Below are 23,080 nucleotides of genomic sequence, written 5' to 3'. Positions count from 1 at the left end.
ATAAGCCACAACCATTACACTAATAAGCAAAGGCCTTGACAACAGATCTTGCTTGGCCTCATTCCTCTTTCCTGCCCATGTCTTTTCAGATAGTGCCTCTTCAGGGCCCTGAAATAACTGACCAGCCAGGCGGGTTACAATGTTCTATGGTATCAGAGAGGGGGAGACTTTATTGTCATCAAAACCTTTAAAACAATACTGTGGTTTTAGTTCATCACAGCCTTATTAGGGTGAGCCAGTAGTGTAATAAGGCATTACAAAGTACCAGGATCTTAAATCAAAAGATCAAGTATCTTAGGGTTTCTATTGCTGTGAAGAGACATCATGACTATGGCAACTCTTAGTCGGAAAACATTTAGTTGGTGTGATTTCCTTAGTTTCAGAGGGTCAGTCCAATATCATCAAAGATGTAAGTCGAGGTTTCCTGTCCCACATGCTCTCAAAAAAATCACTCAGAGGCTTAATATTAATTACAAATGCTAGTCCAATAGCTCGGGCTTGTTACTAGCTACTTACACTTGAATTAACCCATATTTCATATCTATGCTTTGCCATACAGCTAATGGCTTATTGCCTCATTTTCTACACATCCTGCTTCCTCAGCAGTTGGATGGCATCTCTTCTGACTCCACTCTTCCTCATACCATCATTCTCAGTTTGACTCTTCCACAGAGCTTTATCCTGTTCAGCTATTGGTCAGGTAGCCAGTCATGGCAACATATAGTCACACAGCATACAGAAGGATTATTCCACAGTAGGCAGCATAGAGGCATGCAGGAGGACCTAGTATTGGAGAAATTGCTGAAAGTCCTACATCGTGCAGGCAACAGGAAGCCAACTGACTCACTGGGTGATATCGTGAGCAAAGGAAACTTCAAAGCCCACCCCCACAGCTACACATTTCCTCTAACAAGGTCATACCCACTCCAACAAAGCCACACCTTTTCATATGAGCTTATGGAGACCAATTACATTAAAACTCATACCAAGTCTGGTATTTGCTCATCCATAGGCAATCAAAACAAATGTGATTCAGATAGTAGAGTGCTACCCTTGCACAGCATACATAAAGCCCTGGGTTTAATCCCCAGAACTACATAAACTATGCCTAGTAGCACATACTATACTCCCACTATTAGCAGGTAGGGAGGTGGAGCATGAACACTAGAAGTTCATGGTCATCAATTGCTGCATAGAAAGTTTGAGGTCAACCTATGCTGAGACCCCATCCCCCCAAAAAATACACCATAAAAAGAATAGTAAGTGAGAGAGTCACAGAAAACATGTCTCATAATGAAAGAATGAGAAACTTTTCCAACAGAGCCAATGAAAACTAAGAATTTTCTAATAGTTCAGGGTCATCCTGATCACTCCATAAAACGCTGACTTGCTTGTCTGTGTGTATCAATACCAACTATGTAGTTAGAAGTTAGGACACAAGCAAGGGAATGCTCATAAACACAGCCTGACCTGATAAAGGATTGATTATGTCATTATAGTTGGACCCTATTCTCCCCCCAAGCTTACCACTGCAAATCATTTTTATTAAATTCCATATTGTTGGTTGATTTTTCAATATGCATGGTTGGTTAAGAAGTATACGTGCTGAGGTTTACATAGTCTCTACACATTATAGGGTAATTATGAGAGCAAGCATCTTAAAATGTGTAGGTAGCTGATAGAACTGTCAAGAATCCATATAGCTGAATGGAATGGGCCTACGTAAGAGTCAAGCAGGAGCTTATGTCTAAATCCACATCTTAAGAAACTGGAATTTAATGGATATAAAAGTGATTTGGAAGGCTTTTATGGCTTAAAAGCAGGGGTGTAAATGTGTTTACAAGATGAGAAGTAAGAAGGACACAGTCAACTTGAAAAGTAGCCTGCAATGGGGCAGGGGAGATGGCGCTGAAAGGAGAGCTGGCTGTGTAATCCTGAGGACTTTATTCCTCACCCACCCATCCCAGCACACTGAGCGATAACTGAGGAGCAAAGTCATGTCCATAAGCAGCAATAGTTTGAATTTCATTCTTTTTCTTTTTGATAATTACTAATTTCTTCCATCACTAAAAGTTTTTGAAATCTAATGTGAGAAAAAGAACAAGACAAAAAGGAAGGAGCAATGCCACTTGTCTTTGAGGTCTTTGTTGGGTGACTTGAAATCCTTGTTTACCTGGTGACTTAAAGCCCAGCATCCAGAATCTTCCCCAGGTTCAATGAGATCTGCAGCTGACCTGCAAACAAAGAGCTATGTACCTGCCATCCAGAGATAGAAAAGAGAAAGTGGCAAGGGTTTGGGTTTCACATAAGACACTCCAATAAGTTAGCACCGGATACAGGAATATATGTGACATGACAAAAGTGAAGAGCTTTGACATTTTTAAACAAATAAGCAGATATTGTTTTATATGTTGCAAAATACTACAGTATTCATCAGTACTACAGTATTCATGATTTTGTATCATGAACAAAATCTATGAACCCAATGTAAGATAGAAATAAACCATTGTTAGTCCGTCCTACAAAAGCAAAAAGAATCAAGAATGCCCCCTAAAGCCTAAAGAAACCAAATCAGAGTGATGTGTTTACTTGTTTTCAGCTGTTCACTTTTTTTGACAAGGGCCATTTGGAAAACCCCAGAGTTCTCTATGCTTCCCTCAGAATAAAGCAAGCTATCCACGTCCTCAGGGGTCCACTACTTCATTAATTATGTTTCACTTTCTGGCAGGCCTAAGAATTTCCTGGCTTCCCTAAACCCTTGAAGGTTAGATGTAAGCAATTGAAATCTGCTTTCAGTACCCCCAAAGACTACAATAACACTAAAATAGAGAAGTAAGTGAAACTACAGTGCAAAAAAAAAAAAGACCAATTTCCAGAAGAAGTAATGAGAGGGCTAAGCTAGGAAGCCAGTTACGGAAGCCATAGTTACCTGCTCTGAAGAGGCTGCTGCTGAGAAGCCATCAGAGTTCCTTGACAGCCTGCCAAGGGAACTGGGCAACCCTCCTTAATGTGCGCAGGGTGTTCATAGCCGCTTGCTTGGTAATTGTCTCCAAGACAATAAGCAACAATTACATTGCTCCAGGTCTCCATCCAGCCTGCTTATCTCAAGATCCTCTGACTCAATGAGTTCTGTGACTGCGTGCACAGACTGATGTATTGTCATCACCCCCAGAAATAGTGATGCTCACGAGCTTGTTCCTGCCATCTCCATGCATGCAGACCTAGCCTGGGCAGCTGTTTGTCGTCTAGAATTAAGAGTATTCAGTTTTGAGGTTTAATACTTGGGGGCCTGGGGCTGAGGAAATGATATAGGTAATAAAGTGACTGCCAGGAAGCTTAGGACCTGAGATCTAATCCCCAACACCTATTTAAAATCTGAACACTGCTGTGCACATCTGTAATTCCAGCATAGCTCTTGAGAGGCAGAGAGGAAAATGCTGGGGCTTGCTGGCCAGGCGCTAGCCAAATTGGTTGACTCCAAGGTTAGTGGAAGATCCTGTCTCAAATAAAAAGGAAGGCGGAAAGTGACTGGGAAAGAATCATGCACACACACACACACACACACACATGCACACATGCGTGCACACACCTGTAAGCAGAGGCTGGTCATTTGTTTCCTGAATGCCCAGACCCAAGTAATCACACAGAAACTACATTAATTACAATACTGTTTGGCCTATTAGCTTAGGATTTTTATTAACTAACTCTTACATCTTAAATTAACCCATTTCCATTGATCTATGTATCACCACGAGGTTGTGGTGTACTAGTAAGGATCCAACATCTTTCTCCTTAGGCAGATACATGGTGTCTCTTTGACTCTGCCTACTCTCTCTCTGTATCCCTTGCAGCCTGGCTATATTCTGCCATGCTATAGGCCAAAGCAGTTTTTATTCATTAACCAAAAAGAACAAAATATGAACAGAAAAACATCCCACATCACACACCCTCTCACACATACATGCACACATGTGCATCTGCACACCTGTACATATGTACACACACACACAAAGAAAATAAAGGGACAAGCTCTAGAAAGTCTGAAGAAACCATGTTTTTTTTTTCCTTTCAAATGAATCACATCTAAGTGGGGATTTAGTGGAGCTCTGTCAAACTTACCACACACAACTGGAGCAAAAATTTATCCATCCATTATTTAAATTCAATTCATAATAAGTTAAGGAGTCTAAAGTTTTTGTGTGGTGTTCTCTAATCGTATGCATTTCTTTTTTAGGCAGGTGATCTGAGGATATCAAGAGTTCTGCCTTAGCATAGCGACCCATTTTGTTTTGAAAGCAAAAAGCACTCCTCAACTCAATTTCCTTGCTGTAAATTTGCAATGGTGTTTTAACATCTGAAAGTGCCACCCGCGAATTTAAATTCTGAACTATTAAATGGGCAACAAGCTTGTGCTCGCTGCTGAAAATATGAGCTGGGAGACAATGGCACCATATGGAATGACGATGGCATAATGAACCAGGAAAGCAAGATCTAAATGAGTCAGGCTGCTCCAAATACAAAACAAGGTTCGAGCACTCCTCCAAAATTAGCACACACAATGGCAATGAATATCATCTTCTAAGCCTGCCATGATCCCACTGCCTGGTTTAATTTACAGTGGCTTCAGATCCTCCATGGGATGCAGCTAGCTCTTGTGCATTTGCTAGAAAACCAGGGTAACATTTTGACACTCTACTGTGAGTTAAACTCCTGGCTATCCTCAGACTCACCTTGTCACCTTTTCAACTATGGTGGAAAATGTCACAATGGATAATATGTTCCTCAAATCCATGGCTGGGATTTGTATAAAAGACCATTTTGCTAGTTACTAAAAGTAATTATTTTGATGGAGCCTTGAATTTGATGGATCCCATGAGGGATGTTGATACAGAAAGCAGCAATGTCTTCCTTTATCTGGTTTAGGACTCAAAGCAATTTCAGCATCTTATTATGATTTGATATCTATTCATTAACTGACTTCAGTGACTCAAACAGAAAGAGTAGCAAGTATTTCAACATAAAAAGTATCACAATATCCTATATTCCATATCATTGAGAACCTGTCAAGCAAGTTACAGTTTGAGAATAAGAGACTTTGAAAACATTCATTATTTTGGTCACCAGAATGCCTATAATAATACAGAGTACCTAGAAGTCTTGACAGACATAACAGCAATAAACCATGCATGCATTGGATTTGTGCATAAGATATGTTGTTTTGATCCAAGTGAAGCTGTTAGGTGGGTTTTATTCTTCACATTACATGTAAAGGCTTAAAGAATTCGCTCACCCCCAGTAAATTTTTGACAAAATTAAACCTGGAAGAATGGTAGCAAAATCTGTGTAACGAAGATACAAGCACATAAAGGCAATAATGAGAAATTCAACAACTCAGGTGAATTTTCAGGAAGGGAAGATCCCATGTTTCATAGTTGGAAATGTGGCTCTAAAACCCATGACCTCAGCCTCCTCCCATTTCTTTCATTTCTGATTGATTCCAGATGAATTAAAGAAATACTAATGCCCAGTGGTTTATGATCCAGGCACAGTGTTGCATAGTATGAAGAGATACGGAGTAAAAATAGGCTGAAAAAGAAAGAAAAAAGAAAGAAGAGACCTGCTTCTCAAATACTATAAAAGTAAGTAAATAAAGAAGAAAAAAGAAGAAGGGCCAGCAAGACTGATCAGCCTGTAAGGAGACTTGCTGTCATGCCAGGATCTGAATTTGATCCTTGAACCAATATGATGGAAAAAGAGCCAAACTTCTGCAGGTTGTCTTCTGACCTCCACATACACAGTGTGGCATGGATGACATCTGCTGCCTCCAATACATAGTAAACAATAAATAAATGTAAACATAGTAAACAAATAATAAATGTAAGAATTAAAATCGATACAATCTTGACATGGTGAACTCTTTTTGATTTCTATGTCATTCTCTTGATGTGACATTTTGTTGTTGTTGTTTTTGTAGACAGGATTTGTCTGAAGTTTTTGCGGCCTGTCCTGGAACTAGCTTTTATATACCAGGCTGGCCTCAAACTCACACAGATCTGCCTGTCTCTGCCTCTCGAGTGCCAGGGTTTAAAGACATGTGCCACCACCTCCGGCTTCTTGATGTGATCTTTAGAAAATGGGAACTCAGCTGTGATACATGACCCTGATATCAACCTAACAGACTCAGGGTTATCTAGAAGACACACCTTTGGATCTAGCTATAAGGGCATACCAGAAAGGTATCACTGATGAGGGAAAACCCACTATGAATGTGGCTGGCACTCTCCATGGGCTGGGATTCTAGACTGAATACAAAGAAAACAAGCCAAGCACTTGCATTCACCTCCTTTTGTCCCTGTTGTGAATGCAATATGACCAGCTGTGTTATATGCCTGCAGTATACTTTGCCCACAAGGATGGACTGCACCCTCTTACACAGTGGACCAAGATAATCCTTTCCTCCATTATGTTGTTTAGGTCAGGAATTTTATCGCAGCAGTGAGGAAAGTGACAAATACACTTGCTTTAAATCACCTAAAAGAACACAGTTGTGGTGGGGTTCTGTTCATGTCTTTGCAGGAAAATACCCATCTTCAAAAAGTCGAGAGACCTTGGACATCCAGATGCTTAAAGAAGAAAATATAGCTGTACAGAAAGAAGTAACAAGCAAAGAGAAATTTGACTTATGGTACCAATATCCTCTGCAGGGTAAAATTTCACTACTTGAACATACATATCTCCCTACTTCTCAGTATAATAGTCGTGACTCAATTGAAAATCAAAGCTGGCTTTGTAGTTGGACAGTGACTATGCTTCTCTCAATCCAAGTGTGTTGTTAAAAGAAAAATTCAGAGTTTGTCTCATATCAGAACCCACTTGGTGTGGGACAGAAGGAAGATAAAATTTAGAGGCTATTATTATCATCAAAACTCTGCTTTCAAAAAACTTACTTCTCCCGTACTTATTTCTGTATCTATGGTACTCTATGTCTATATGAATGATACTTAAGTTTTCCACAATGAACAATAAATTTTTATGCAGTAATTCATGAAGTTTCCAGGAAGAAGACAGAACCCCACAACAACAATTCTACCTGGCTGATATGATGTCATTATGTTGATAGCACCACTTTAATTGAGTTACAAACTGCTCAAGATGATTCCAACATAGCTAGTTCACATGGTGCACCTTCTTATCACATTCTGGCCAGAATTTTAAATGAGAACTTCAGAAAAATCCTACCTACTACTCAGAGACTATTTGCAATTATACCAGACAGTATCTTGAAACATAACCATCATTTCAGTTTTTACAGAACCTCATAGAAATAACATTGCCCCCATGACAGCTGGAAGTAATTCTAGAAAGCAACATCCCCTCTCCCAAGAAAGTTTGTTTTCAGGGTTAGGAACATCTATTAGGGGTTAGTTGTAAGTGGTATAGGGCTGGGAGTGGCAATGAAGTAAGCTTGGCGATCTCTATTGAATACAAAAAAGGGGGACTGAATGGGATGGGACAATAGGTAGATTGGTGTGAGCTTATTCGCACTAATAATAGTGAGTAATAGTAAGATTACTTGTGAGCTATTATTTATAGACAATTTGCATTGTATACATTCTTATACATTAATACAAATTCAAATTACATTTGTTATATTGAATATACTCCTCTTTCTGTCTATAATATTTGGGCACCTATGCAAAGTTATTTTGTTATATTGTATGCATGCATGTTTCTACATCTGCTTAATATTCTTTGTATATTGATGCAATTTTAGGATACATGTATTATATTGCACTATACATTTCTACCTCTGATCAGGATACTAATATATTTTTTACATTTTGAGGTCATTGTCCTCATTTGCTGCACAGTTGTTTAAAGATTGTTTAATTTTCTAATATAAGCCTTAGTCTTTAAGCTATATAGAAATTAAGAATGACAGATCAAAGGCCATCAATGTTTGTCATACTTATAATTAAACTAGTCAGGTTCTTTAGATGCATTGTATTCCACATAGGTAGGTAATCTTCAAACACTTCAAAGAACTGTAGAATATGGCATTTAAATAATTTAGGACTCTGTTGATGTGAGACACAATTGCTCCTGGCAGCACCATGTGTTGGGCACTAAAGACACTCCTCTTGGAGCTTGATTTCTTCTTGGAAAAACTGGCCTTTGGGCAAAGAACAGCTTCTGACAAAATGCATGGTGTCTAGACTGGACAAGCAGAATACAACAAAAAAGACTGTCAAACCTTGCCCTGGATAATACTTGATATTTTTCTTATTGTATATAGTTTTGGATTAGGCTTAGAACTCTCTTAATCAGACAACAAAGGGAGATGCTATGGAAACTCATTCAGCCAATAGCCTCTAAGATACGGCCCACTTTGGACATGGTTTCATGTACTATAAATGCAGACATAAAGCTTGTGGGGCATCTTGGCTGCTAATTTAGGTTCAAGTCCCTAGCACACACAGTGGGTTGTGAATCACTACTCTTTCTGTGAGTTTGCCGCTAGATAAACAAACCTTTGTTATACTCTATTCCAGGCTAGTGTGTAACTCTTTTGTATGTTAACACCTGTATGATAAGAACTTTAAATCTTTGAAGAAAGAAATTGAAGAAGATATCAGAAAATGAAAAGATCTCCTATGTTCTTGGATGAGTAGGATCAACCTAATAAAAATGGAAATTTTATCAAAAATAATCTACAGATTCAAGGCAATCTCTATCAAAATCCAAACATAATTCTTCACAGGCTTCCAAATAACAATACTCAACTTGATATGGATAAACAAAAACCCAGGATAGCCAAAACAATCCTGTATAAGAAAGAAAGCTCCAGAAGTAACACCCTGACTTCAAGACCTCCTATAGAGTTATAGTAATGAAAACAGCTTGGTATTGGCATAAAAACAGACAGTTGGACCAATGAAATCGAATCAAAGACAATCCACATACCTATGAATACTTCATTTTTGACAAAGAAGCTAAAATTATACAATATAAAAAAGAAGGAACCTTCAACAAATGGTGCTGGCATAACTGGATATCAATGTGTAGAAAAATACAAATAGATTCATATCTATTCCCATGCAAAAAACTCAAGTCCAAATGGATCAAAGACCCCAAAATAACTCTAGTCACATTGAATCTCATAGAAGAGAAAATGGTAAGTAGCCTTGGGCACAGGAGACCACTTCCTAAACATAATACCAGTAGTACAGACACTGAGAGTAACAGTTAACAAATGTGATCTTCTGAAATTGTGAAGTTTCTGTAAGGCAAAGAACACAATAAATAAGACAAAACAGCTGCCTACGAAATGGAAAAAGATCTTCCCCAACTCCACATCAGACAGAGAACTGATATTCAAAATATATAAGGTACTCAAGAAACTAGACTTTAAAGTACCAAATAATCCAATTTAAAAATGGGATACAGATCTAAGCATAGAATTATCAAGAGAAGAATCTCAAATGGCCGAAAGACACTTAATAAATTGCTCAATGTCCTTATTCATCAGGGTAATGCAAATCAAAACAATTCTGAGATACCATCATACACCAGTCAAAATGGCTAAGATCAAAAACACTGAGGACGGCTTATGTTGGAGCAGATGTAGGAGTTCAAACTTGCACAGCCACTTTTAAAATCAGCATGGTGGTTTCTCAGAAAGTTGGGAATCAATCTACCTCAAGACCCAGCAATATCACTTTTGGGCATGTACCCAAAGGATGTAGACCCATACCATAAGGACATTTGCTCAACTATGTTTGTAGCAGCATTATTCATGATAGTCAGAACCTGAAAACAACCTAGATGCCCCTCGGTCAAAGAATGGATAAAGAAAATGTGGTACATTTACACAGTGGAGTGTCACGTCCACCCTCAACCAGCAAGGAAAAACACAACACCCGCTGCTCTTCTTGCAGCAGTTTTCAGGACTTTATTCACAGCAATCTATCTCCTTCTCCTTCTCCTTCTCTTTCTCTCTCTTTTCCTCTCTCTCTGGGCAAACCTCTCCCAGCCCTTAAGTAGGCATGGGCTGCCAACCCCGAACTGCCAGGTGAGCACTGCCCATAGGTTCACGTATATGCAGGCAGCTGATAATCATTGCGTGATCATAGCATAGGTCAGGTCTTAGCCATCTCAGGAGTTGATTATACATCTCCATCAGGTGTGATTCCATGCAGCTCGCTACAGTGGAGTACTACTCAGTGGTAAAATTATATATATATATATATATATATATATATATATATATATATATTGACATCTTGAAATTTGTATGCAAATGGACAGAACTAAAAAAAACCATCCTGAGTGAGGCAACCCAGTCCCAGAAAGACAAACACAGTATGTACTCACTCATAACCGGATATTAGATATAAAGCAAAGGATAACCAGCCTATAGTTGGTGATCACAGAGAAGCTGGGGAACAAGAACTCTAAAGGAGACATACATGCATCCCCTGGGCAAGGAGAAAAAGACAAGATCTCCTGAGAAAATTGGGAGTGTGGGGATGAAAGGTGGAATGAGGGTGAGAATGAAAGGCATAAGTAGAGGAGAAGTGGAGAAAGGGAGGGAAGAGGAGAACATGAAGGAACAGGGAGGTCGAGATGGGAGAGGACAGACAGGGAGAGCAAGGAATGAGATGTCTTGATTATGGGAGCCATTATAGGGTTAGCGTGAAACCTGGCAACAGGGAAATTCCCCGGAATCCACAAGGATGACCCCAGCTAAGCAACAGTGGAGAGGATGCCTGAACTGAACTTACCCTGTAATCCGATTGATGACTGCCTTAATTGTCATCATAGAACCTTTAGCCAGTAACTGATGGAAGCAGATGCAGAGATCCACAGCTAAACAGTGGGCCAAGCTTCCAGAGAGAAGTCAAAGAGAGGGAGGAACAATAATATGAACAAAGGGGTCAAGACCATGATGGTGATAACCACAGAAACAGTTTATCTGAGCTAGTGAGAGCTCACTGACAGTGGGGTAGCCTGCACAGGAGCAAACTAGGTTCTCTGAATGTGGGTGTCAGCTGGGACAGTTTTGGGGCCACTGCCCGTGGGACCATGACTTATCCCTAGTGCTTGAACTGGCTTTTTGAAACTCATTCTCTTTGGAGGGATATCTTGCTCAGTCTAAATATAAGGGGGAGGGACTTTGTTCTGTCTTAGAGTGATGTGTCAGACTTTGTTGACTCCCCATGAACACTCTCACCCTCTCTGAGGAGCAGATGGTAGGTGGGGTGGGGAGCAGGGAGGGGGAGGGCGAAGGGAGGAGTAGGAACTGGGATAGGCACATAAAATGAGGAAAGGTTATTTTTAAAACTTAATTAACTAAAAAAGGATCTTTTCCAAATAGAAAGAAGGGAGGAAAGAAGGGAAAGAGATAACTAGAAAAATAGACAACTAAACAATTCAGTGGTTTGAACAAGAACATCTAGTACTACTAAATTTAACCCTAACTTTACTATGTTGCTCATATAATTGGTCACAAAGAGAACAGAGTCCTCATCTAAAGTATTTTCTCAATTGGGAAGTCTACATTAGATGATGAACCCTCTTCCTTAGTCCTTGTCTTAGTTGGGGTTGCTATTGCTGTGAAGAAACACTATTACAGAAAGTAACTTAGAGAAGACTGTTCCACATCACCATTCATCCCTGAAGTGAATCAGGACAGGAACTCAAACAGGACAAGAACCTGGAGCAGGAGCTGATGTACAGGCCATGGAGGGGAGTGCCACTTATTAGCCTACTCCCCATGGCTTGCTCAGCCTACTTTCTTATAGAATTCAGGACCACAAGTCCAGCCATGACCCCATCACAAATGACTGGGCCCTTCCTCATCAATCGCTAATTTAAAAAATAACCTAGAGGCTTGTCTACAGCCTGATCTTATGGAGGCATCTTTTTCAGTGGATGCTTTCTCCTCTGTGATGACTCTAGCTGTGTCAAATTGCTATAACATTAGCCAGTACAGTCCTCTCCACTAACTTCCTTATCCCAAGCAAAGCAGAAAGCTATCAAATGTATTTCTAGCTCTACAACCGTAAGCACACCTCTGCCACCTATTTTTAAGTAAAGAAAAATTCTCTGTTTCTATTTTCAGGACAGGGACTCCAGCATTTTGAGGAAGCTTAGGCATCCACTTACAGTTGTATCTAGAAGGAAGCTTTCCACTGACTACTGAACAACAGAATTTCGTGATGTGTTGACTCTGCCTAATGAGAGTGTGTTTAAATGCTGAGGCATTTTTTAAAAGACATAGAAAAACAGCCACTGCCTGAAAAGCTTCAACTTCAGGGTTGATGCCCCATAGACAATTCCATCTATAGCCCTTCATGTCTCTTAGGGCTTGAGCATTAGGAGTGCGAACCCATGAGGAGAGCAAGGAGTAAGGCATGACCACTCCCCTTTTCCATGACAGGTCAGGTTTCACAGAGCACCGGGTTGGCAAGGCAGGGTGTGACCCTTGAGCCGCGAGTCAGATTGGTCCAGATTTTAATAACTGAAAGTGGATGCGCCACAGTTTCTGATCTGATTGAACAAAGGGATGAGTCAACAGAACACTGTTCAAAGCGATGCCTGAATAAAAATAAAACGTTTTCATGTTCGCACCCCACTGAGTGCAGGACCACTTCAGTGAGCACAGAGGTATGAGGAGGAGCAGCTGAATAGTGCAGGGTCCTGTGTTGCCAAGAACAAGGAGCAGGTGCGATGCGGTCCTGCTGGGCAGGGTGAGGAAAGGGGAAGAGAGAGAGGGAGATGGAGAAGCAGAGTTTGAAGGAGCAACAAGAAGTAGGAAAGGCTGAATGCAATAGACAAACTCTAAAGCAAATGAAGTAGGCACAGAGACTTGATTTGTGAGAATCCTATTGTGACAGTGGTCACGGGAGTAACCAGGAAGGAAGCATAGACTCAAGGCACAGGGTAGGGAGACTGCATCCTATTGAAGGTCAGTGGATCATTCCTTTTCCGTCCTGGGGATAAAGGAGGATTCCAGGACAACGTGAAGATGAATAGGGTTGCCTTAGTAGGGTGAAGAATTGAAGGCATGCAGCATCTAAAATTGCCTTTTAAATAGTTTTGCTTATTTTTCAGTCTCTCTGATTAGCAGAGCAATGCTGTGAATCCCTTCTGCTTGAAAGGAAAATTTCCCCTTGAGAAACCAAACAGGGTAAGTTCAGGGGAGTAAAAGAACTTGCAGCTGAAATTGGATCTCTAGTCTGGGAAAGTGAGGGGACCAAGCAACTTTCAAGTTCAAATATTCCTTTTCCCTGAAGAGAACCGACAATGCTTTGAAATTATGTCCGTAATTGGTAATAAGGAAGACAGAGACTCTGGGAGATGTCAGCTGCTCTTTCTAGAATCTATGGTTTTTTTAACAACTCCATGAAAATGCAAGAATTTTGATACCTGCCTGAGTGCCATTCCTTTAAAAAATTATTATTTTTATATTTTTTGAAAATTCTATACATGCATATATACCCAGTAATATAATTCTTAAAGAAAAGAAAGGAAAAGGATAGAGAAGGGCTAGCGATGTTACTCTGTAGGAGAGCGTTTCTTTCAAGCCTGTGTGAGGTTCTGGGTTCAGTTCCCAGCATGTCTAGCCACCACATGCAGACAAAAAAGCATAGCTGTAATAGGGACATTGGCATGACTTCCAAGGAGGTGAGCATCAACATGAGAAGAAACAGGTTCTGAGACTCACCTGTTACACAGACAGTGGTGCCACTCACAGGAGGAACGCAAATGAGGGGTCCTTCTGAGATGAGGGAAGAGGGGAGGATTTGCTTTTCAGCATCTGGAAACACCATTAACAAGCAAAGCTTGAGCATGCTTGTCTTCTCTGCCCAGTCATTGTGGAGACAGAAGCTGAGGTTCTTGGTGTTCCCTGCAAAAGGAGGAACTAAATCCCAGCTTTAGCACAAGTAGTGACCGCAAGAATTAAACAACAAACGCATTTTTCTCTTTGAGTAAGCTAACTCCCCAAGTGCTGGCACTGTCTCCATGGGCTAGGGAGTAAAAGGCCCATCAAAAGTGAATGCTGAACTAATGGCAAAGGACTGCAAGTTTAGATGCCGTGAAGTTTGTGACAAGCAGTAATGAAAATGTCAGATGCCACATGGTTGAGGAATTTGGTGCATACGAAACACATGTTATTTAACAATCTGCCACTGAGTGAACAAAGCCCAGCTGAAATCAGGCTAGAGACAGCCAAGAGTGCACGGCTAAGTCATTACTAAGCAAAACCAGGATTGGCTGTAAGACAGCAGGGCTGTGATTCTTATTCTCTCAGAAGCCCAGATCAAGAGGGAATGGATGGAGTGTGCTGGGAAATGAATAATGAGGGGGGAAGGCATCTTTGTTTCAAGCTGAGTCTTATTTGTAATGCAAGGCTAGGTAAGAGAAGGAAGTCACCCCTTTCTAAGACCTGCTTGACCCTATTCTATCCTTGATGGCAATTTTATTTACTTAACCCATTTCTTTATACCCTCCATCAACTGGGCATGATGAGACATGGTCAGACATGACATGACAGAGGAAACAGGGGTCTGGAAGACAAGTTCCCTCTAAAAGAGAATGCCTGTCTACCAGGGACTCAGCTGAGGTGTGGAACTCAGAGGTTTATAACACCAAGGGCAGAGGAACTTGGTGCCCAATACAGAAGGAAGGCGGGCTCAAGAAATCAACAGATTCAAGCTAGAAAGCACAAGTGGACATTGTGGCACAATATGCACTAATCCAACAGAAAATACTCACCAACAACTGTTCCTCTGATGTGATACATTTAAGTTTTATGACTCTCCCACTTGGCTTCCTTTCTCTTAACAGCAAAATGGGGATAGTAGCGCCTTTCTCATGGCAATGGTCTGGAGGAGTGTTAAGGACTACGGAGCTGCTGGGGGCAGTGGGGCCTAGTGGAGATAAGTGAGGTCCTTAGGAGGTATCTTTGACAAGGATATTGGATTCCTGACTCTCTTTGCTTTGTGGCCACTGCGAGGTGAACACTCACCTCAGTCACCCCCTTCTGCCCTATAAACTGTGCCACAGTAACAGAGCCGAGTAATGACAGACCAAACAAATCTCTAAAACCACGAGCCACAAGGAAGATTCCCTTCATTAAGTGGATCATCTCAGGTGTTTTGTCAGAGTGATGGAAGCTGTGCACAAACGCCAGCACCCAACCTCATGTTGAAATAAAATCCCTGCAGAGAGGCTGAGGTTGTAGGAAGGGGAAACCGTCTGCCCAAGGCATAGCCGGTGGACCTTCGGGAAGTGGTTTACAGGAAAGGAAACTGCAGTGGCGGGGACTCTGGCTCAGTGCAACTGTGCCTTTACAAGCTGGAGGAGACTGAGTTAGTGTGCTCAGCCCCTCTCGGCTTCATGGTGTTCTCTGCAAGAGCAAAATGGGGTTCTCCAGATGCATCTGTGCTCTGTGTCTAAATAAATATGTATTCCTTTCAAATTCCTCTCCACTGTCTTCAGTTATGATGACCAAACATGTACCAAGATAGGGATTTTCTCGGAACTGTGTGCAAATAAAATTATCTGGACTAATTGAATAAAGTGAATCTAATGTTAAAAAGATGCCCATGTTTAAACAGTTACAAAATGTTAAGCTCAGGCATCGCGAGTTGGAGGGCAGGCTAACAGCTGGAACTGCCCTTGTTAATGCCCTGCTCATGCAACTGGCTCTCAAGTTAATTGCTCCGTGCCACACTTTTTTTCTCATCTAAGAATGGTGTCTGATAAGAACACCTTATTTTGAGGTGTACTTGGGATTAAGTTAAGAAATATGAATTTTATCATGCCGGGAACACTGAGCATGTTCATTAAATGTTGGTTTAACAGATGCAAACCTGGCTTTCCCCGCAATAGGAAGGAAGTCAATTAAGCTCTTGCAGTACAAGCATGTCTGTACACTAGAATTATTTTCCTTATGGCAGTGGTATTTGCGTGAACACTTACAGAACTGACTATGTCTCATTATCTCTGTAGATTCGTAAAAATGGCACAAAGACAATTAAAAGACAAACTCTGTAACATCTAAAGAGTCAGCTCCAAAAAGTACATAACTTTCTTCTGGTGGTCACTGGCAAGTTTTGGCCCAATTAAAATCACTTGCATTTTTTTTTCTAAAATAGTCTCCCACTTAAGAATAATCCTCAAGAAAAAAAAATCCTATAAGGTGAGGTTCATTAATTTTGCCCTGATAATTGGTACAAGTTCTCCAAGAGGCCTTCCAGAGTTCAGTGTGGAAACCTGGAGCTCTGGACTCAAATAGTCACAGATAAAAAATCTATTGAAAGCTTTTTTTGAAGAATTTCAGTTTAAACCTTTAACGGTTTACATTATATATTATTCTAATGCTAAGGAAATAAGGCTCCCCCCATTCTCTTCCCTGGATGATGCCTAGGTACCTATAAGTACAAGTGAATCCCTATTTCCTCCAGGTCCTGGGGGTTCCAGAAATAGACCCTCTTTGCCAACTACAATGCTGGGCCCTTACGAGCTAGGTTTCAGGCTAGTTTTCCTGAGGAACTCTCATGAGAAAGTCAATTGTCTTTCCTTACAGCAAGCTGCATTCCTGCATTTAATATTTCCTCCTGGCATGCACTTATTCAATTGCATGCTTGATTTTTAAAATGATATCCTCATGCAAAAGAGTAGAGAATTTTACTGTCCATGTGAAAATATAAATAAAAACATTCACCATAGACAAATCACAATAAGACTAAATTTGGTTGAAGAGTGAGGGAAACAGCAAACCTTGGTGGGAACCATACAGCATGTTAAAATGTTTTACCTTTCTTCACAGTACCAGCATCTACCTATTAAATTGTTATGTGCTATAGATAGCTTAATTTTTCAAATGGGTGCTTGTTCGCACATTTACCGGAGGGAGGCCGGGGGGACATAACAGGAACATCGCCAGGATCCCCTACAAATATCCACAGAAATTCTCCCATTGCTCATTTGGTCCTGTTGGTAAAGAACATTCCCTTGGTTCCTGGGTTAGGCAACTGGCTAAGAAAAGCTTTGAAATCCTGCCTGTCCCTTTGGTAAACATTGCCATCTGTCCCCAAGAGGCCCCTTTAGAAAAGTCAACAGTGTGCAGTACTTGAGACGCTTTTGTTCTTGACACAAGCTCTGTTGGCTCAGGTCAGGTCCATAAGACAACAACTGTAATGACGGAACCTGAAGTAGCCGTGGCTATCCAGTACCAATCATTTTCAAATACGTGAGATCTGATGAGCATTCTGCACGAAATAACTGACAAATATATATAACATATATATAAATAAATATATATATAAAAATAAATGATCAACTATTTTCAAAGGTTACATCTGGTTTACAAATGCACAAACATTATGTGCAGAGATGCAAAAGCTCTTGAAATATAACATATAATCTGACACGTTGTATGCATAATAATTTATCAAAAATAAACCACACATCAAGTAAAGATCCTCAGTTGCTCTGAAAAGTGATCTAGATGTCTCCATTTTTTTTTTTTTAGAATTCTAAGTAAAAGAATGAGCATCTCCATTTTAGAGCCATTGGCAAGACAATGTTCCATTTGAATTTGAAAGTTTTCTTTTCTTATTTATTTTGAAATAGCAAAACTCAATTGATAACAGTATAGTTGATGCTATTAGCAGACAATATACCACTGGGCTTCTAATTAACAGGAACAGATTATGGACAGTGAGGGCATTCACAAATCTCCACTGGAAGTTTTCATAAAGACACATGGAAATATAAATATATTTACATAAATATATATGAAATATTTGTATTATAAACATTTGCATACTCAGATACAGCCTCAGAAATACAAGCATCTCTTCCACTTGGCAACTCTTTATACTTCATGTCCTGTCCTCATTTAATAAGAATGGATCATTGTCACCGTGCAGAGATCTGTGAAGCCTGTTTTACACATAAAAGACATGCTAGAGCTTTGCATTCTTACATATACTTATTCTTAGACTTTGACTTTTTTTGAATTAAAAAAAAAGTCAAAAATAATTGTCATAGGAAATTTGAACATCCGCTAAAGATAAGCCTTCACACGGCTACCTGAGAAATTATACTTCATTATCATTTAATCAAAGTTGAGCAGAGTATTTTAAGGTAAACATGAAAGTACCACAAATCAAAAGAACCTTATAGTCTTTCATGAGAGAAGAGGCTTTGTTCCTTGTTAGTCTTTTGCCCGAACCTTAACTCTTCTTGTTAGAAGACCACTACTTTTTAAGAATAATTTTCTTAAATTTAAAATTATGACTTTCTTGTACACATAAAATGAGCAGGTGTTGAAGACGGCATTTAACTCCTTAATTAATGTGGAAGCAGGAAAAGGTGGTGCAGCCAATTCCAAGGAAAATTCAAACACTGGACAAATATATAAATCCTTCAGAAATATAGTGCAATACCATCATCTTTGTCGGCTGGGATAGGAAGTCAATTGAGCACCCACCAAATAATACTCCTTTCCATGGCCACAGACAAGATTCATCACATTGCTGTTGTCCGCCAACCTTTCTTCTCAGTCATGTTGTAGGGTACCGGAAGCGAAAAGAGATTCAAACTCTACAAGTGAAGAGGCCAACGAGACATGTTTGACACAAAGAGAGCTACTAGACTTTTTGATCCGTTTATATGGTTTTACAAAGTCCTCATACCCTCACAGAGATAAAAGATTTTAAGAACCCTGCTTTATCAGTTGGCCAGGATAGTCCGTGTTTGCAGCTGGCTACACACTGAGTGGTTTACCAGCACTCCTGCACACAGTAGAGGCAGCTGTCTTCCCAGCAGGAAAGACAGCCTAGTGAATGCAGCGAGGATGGGCACAAAATATCACTTCAGTCCAATGTCAATGCTGAGGAAGGCTTACTGCAGTAACGATAGGCATCTGCAAAGAGACAGGGAGCAGTGGCTGCTGTAGGTACCGGGAGGAAAAGGCTCTAGACAGAAGAAATCACAGCAGCCATACCTGGAAGGGAATTAGACCTTACTGGTTTCAAGGCAGTGCTTTTCGTCTTTGAGGCAAATGCTCCCACAACTGTGACTTATGTGAGACACAAGGTCTGGGTAAACCATAACATCCCCCAACTGCTTCAAAGAAATTTAAGAAAAATGTGTAATGTAGAATATACAATAGGCCAAATGCGTGAACAGGAAACTGGAAGTAACTCTTAACCAATCCTAAAAATGACTTGCAGCCTTTTTAAAGCTGCCTAGAAATTATTTATCATGTCTGATACAAAGTGTGATAATACAGACATACACAGTTGAAAGTTTGTTGAAATTAAACCCAATTGAAAAAAAGGCAACAAGGGGCAACACCAGCATAGGCAAAAGATCTTTTGCTTTAGTGTCTTATCCAAGTAAAAGTTTAAAAACACTCTCACATTCAGGAGGTAATACCTTCCAGAGTTACTAATTTCTGGAACCGGCAGATAGAGCTGGCTCCTCTTGTGTCTGATACCATATTTAATAAAGAACCAGGGCTTTTCCAGTCATGGCAGGAAGGGCTACTGAGAACAAATACAACCCAGTAAATATGTCCCCAGCCTCTCCTAACTCCAAAATTACATCTGGGAAAATGAAATTGCAATCAATTAGCAGATGGCTCAACAAAGAACTCTTCATAGGAAACGGTAGATGCCATTTCTTTATTTATTTGTTGTGTACTAGGATCTTTAACAACATTTTAGAATTTTAGATAGTGAATTACCAAGCTTACCTCACAGATGAATAAACTATCAGGGAGAATAAACAAATTACCCCAATTTTTCTATGCTGCAAGAAGAAAGGCCTGAATTCTACTCTAGACTTGTTAGAGTCCCCAAGTGCAGAACTTCCAGACAACTCTGAAGCATCCCCAATGCGGCTAAATGATGCTATTTATGAACAGTAGATACATAGGCAAAGGGAAGGCTGTTATCTAGGAAGCTGACTGCGGGGCCATAGTCACATTTCACATTTGTTGGGCCCTAGACAACGATGCCAATGAACGTCTGCATGCTCAATATTAAAAGTAATAAATACATTTAATAAGCTGCTACATAAAATATGGCCTAGATTGCTGCCTCCATACATATACTGTTTAATATCTAGGAGGCCAGGTTCAAATTAAAAGTCTCTACCTGATTGCAGAGCTTCCTGCCTTTCGTGAATCTCCCTGTACATTCTTGCAAGCTCTCTCTGTCTCTGTGTGTCTGTGTCTTTCTCTCTTTCTTTTTCTCTCTCACCACACACAGACATACACATAAACACACACTCACACACACACACACACACACACACACACACACACACACACACATACACGGCAAAAGGCCTGCTGTGCACATTGACATCTCTAGAGAGCCCCTTCTGCACACCGCTGTTTCATAACTGCTGGTGGACTTGTCTATCTCTGAAGAATAGACTAAAGTCCTGGCTAAGCTCAGGCTCCTCTAGACAGGGGATTCTGCCCTCTGGAGCACATGCTGGAAACAGAGTGTTTGCTGTCTTTGAACTTGTCCTGGTCTTTGAATTGTTAGTTACTAGTCTTCACCAAGTTAATTATGAAAGCTTGGAAGTAATCACTTGGCATCTGTGGCAGCCATGTGACATTGCTGCTATATGCAAATGTAAAGATGCATATCTTAAAAATATATTCACTGGGTTTGAATGAGAAATCATAAATGGGAAGGCAGGGCTCTTCCCACAGATAGACAGAACACTGTTTAGAAAAAGGAAGAAAGGAAGACACTCGGTTCACCCTGCCTTTGCCCACACCATTCCCCAATGTGGGGACAGACCTTACTTGAGGAAGAATCCCTTAAGCATGGACTTCTAAAATGAGATTCCTCTTAGTTCAAGAGAAGCAAAGTCAGCAGCGAGCCCATTCTTCATTTGCAGCCTATTTTCCCAGATCCACATGTCCGGGCTGTGAGCCTCCGCAGAACCTCTAAAATCATAAAGGCCGGCTTCCGCATTACTGTGCTGGCTTTGGGGATCCCACATGACAAAAAGCAGATCCATCCCTAAAAGGCAGCAAACAGAAAATCACTCGCTCTGTGGATCTTCCACCAACAGTGGGTTGCTGATTAGCTTCAGTGGGAAAATCAGGTCAACATCAAAGAAAAAAATCAGCTTCTTTTATTTAACTAGGCACTATTTTTACAATTCAATAGAATGATTTTAGCTGTGTTATTCTCCGGTCAGTTTTTGCTGGAGACACACTCCTCTGCCATGATTTTTGTTTTGTTTATTTGGGCGGTTTTGGTGTGGGGGTTGTTTTTTATTGTATGTGTGTATGTCTGCTCAGAAAGGGATTTGAAAATGCAGGGAAGAAATCTTGAAATTTAGAAATATTTTTCTAGAAAAATCAACTTTTAAGAGTAAAACAAATGTAACTCAAAATCCCATTTGCAATGGTCTTAATGGGATTGCCTAAATAAATGTTCGGGCCAGTAGGAAATTGTTTTTAAATGACCTTGGGTAAGGAATACTTTTTGCACTGTAATTTTTTCTTTGCAATCTATTTGCTCAATGTGTAACACCCATCTCCTCTACTCCTCATCCACCCCCTTCCTTTTGGCCTTCTCCCACTCCACACATATGTATGCCAACATCAACACTCAGAGATGGTGAGAATGATAAATGTTCCTTTGTGTTTAAATACTCTATTTAACAATAAGCTTAGCAAATACGTATTTTTATACAGATCACATAACAAGACTATACTTTTAAAGTAATAAAGGCCTAGCTGTAGCTGTAGTGTGGTCTTGTGTTAACAACATATTAACTTTTTATTCAGATCTAGTAGTCTGTAGACATTTTGCATTGAAATGTAGAATGTAGAATTTGGGATGGGGAGGTAGTTCTGTTGGTAAAGTACTTGCTATTCAAACATGAGTTTAGTCCCAAGCACCTACACAAAATATTGAGCCTGACGATGTGCTGCTGTGATTCCAGCATTAGGGGGATAGAGATAGGAGGATGGATCCCTGGGGCTGACCAGCTACCCAACCTAGTCTACTAGCCGAGTTCCAAGCTAGCAAGAGACCTTGCTCAACTGACAAGGAAAGGTGGGCCTGAGGAATGGCTTCAGGATTGTCCTTTGGAATCAACATGTATGTACATCACAAACAAGCATGCACATGCACGTGTGGAAATACACATAGAGACATATAGAAGTTGATGATTGAAATTTTATCCAGGAAAGTTCCATAAAAAATAAACCCAAAGAAGTCCATCTCCCAGGGTACGTATGTATTTTATGATAGGCTGACCCCTTTTTACTGCAAGGCCAGGGTTTTGTTCAGCACCAAAGATCACCATTAACTTTACATGAAGGTTAAATTAAATATCTTAAGCCAACAAAATTTTCAATATCACACTTAAAATTATGTAAACACTCTCCAGTGCCATCAATACCTTAGTAAAATCTAAGTTCCCATAAGTACCTACACGATTTTAACCCTGCAGTAGTCTGTCAACACTAACCCTTTTTGCTCAAACAGTGGCTTGGTCTCTTGAGGCGCAGATGATTTCTGTCTTTTTTTTTTCTCATTCTTTTATGTCAGGGCCCTGTCTCTAGACATTTTAATTGTATAGATACAAGGTCTAATCAGGAACCTTTGTTTTTAACATATCCCTATGGTGACTACAATATAATTGCTCCATGAAACTGCCTGAGAGAAACACCATACTATGCCATGAGTTTTGTTAACTGTTGAATGGGACAACTCCTTTTTATTGACATTTTAAATCGATTTGATTTTGATGGCCAAGATACCAAGATGGGAAAAAGTACAATTTTACAGTGATTCATAAACCATTAAACATTATCCTCTTGGGCTCCTGAGACCACCCACTCTAGTGAGGACCTATTGGCAATTAATGGCCACATAAAAAGGCAAAGTAATTTTCTTCACTGGTGTAGCCACTGTTAAGTTGCTCATGAGCCAACAGGTACCTTTCCACCCCTTCTTATATAAACAGTCTTAATGAAACCCAGTGAAAAACAGAGAAAGGACAAGAATAGGAGAGGACT

The sequence above is a fragment of the Alexandromys fortis genome, unplaced genomic scaffold (genome assembly GCF_014885135.2).
Source record: "Alexandromys fortis isolate MF-2015 unplaced genomic scaffold, M_Fortis_MF-2015_v1.1 scaffold_104, whole genome shotgun sequence".
Taxonomy (NCBI): Eukaryota; Metazoa; Chordata; class Mammalia; order Rodentia; family Cricetidae; genus Alexandromys; species Alexandromys fortis.
This window is presented reverse-complemented; position numbering follows the sequence as displayed.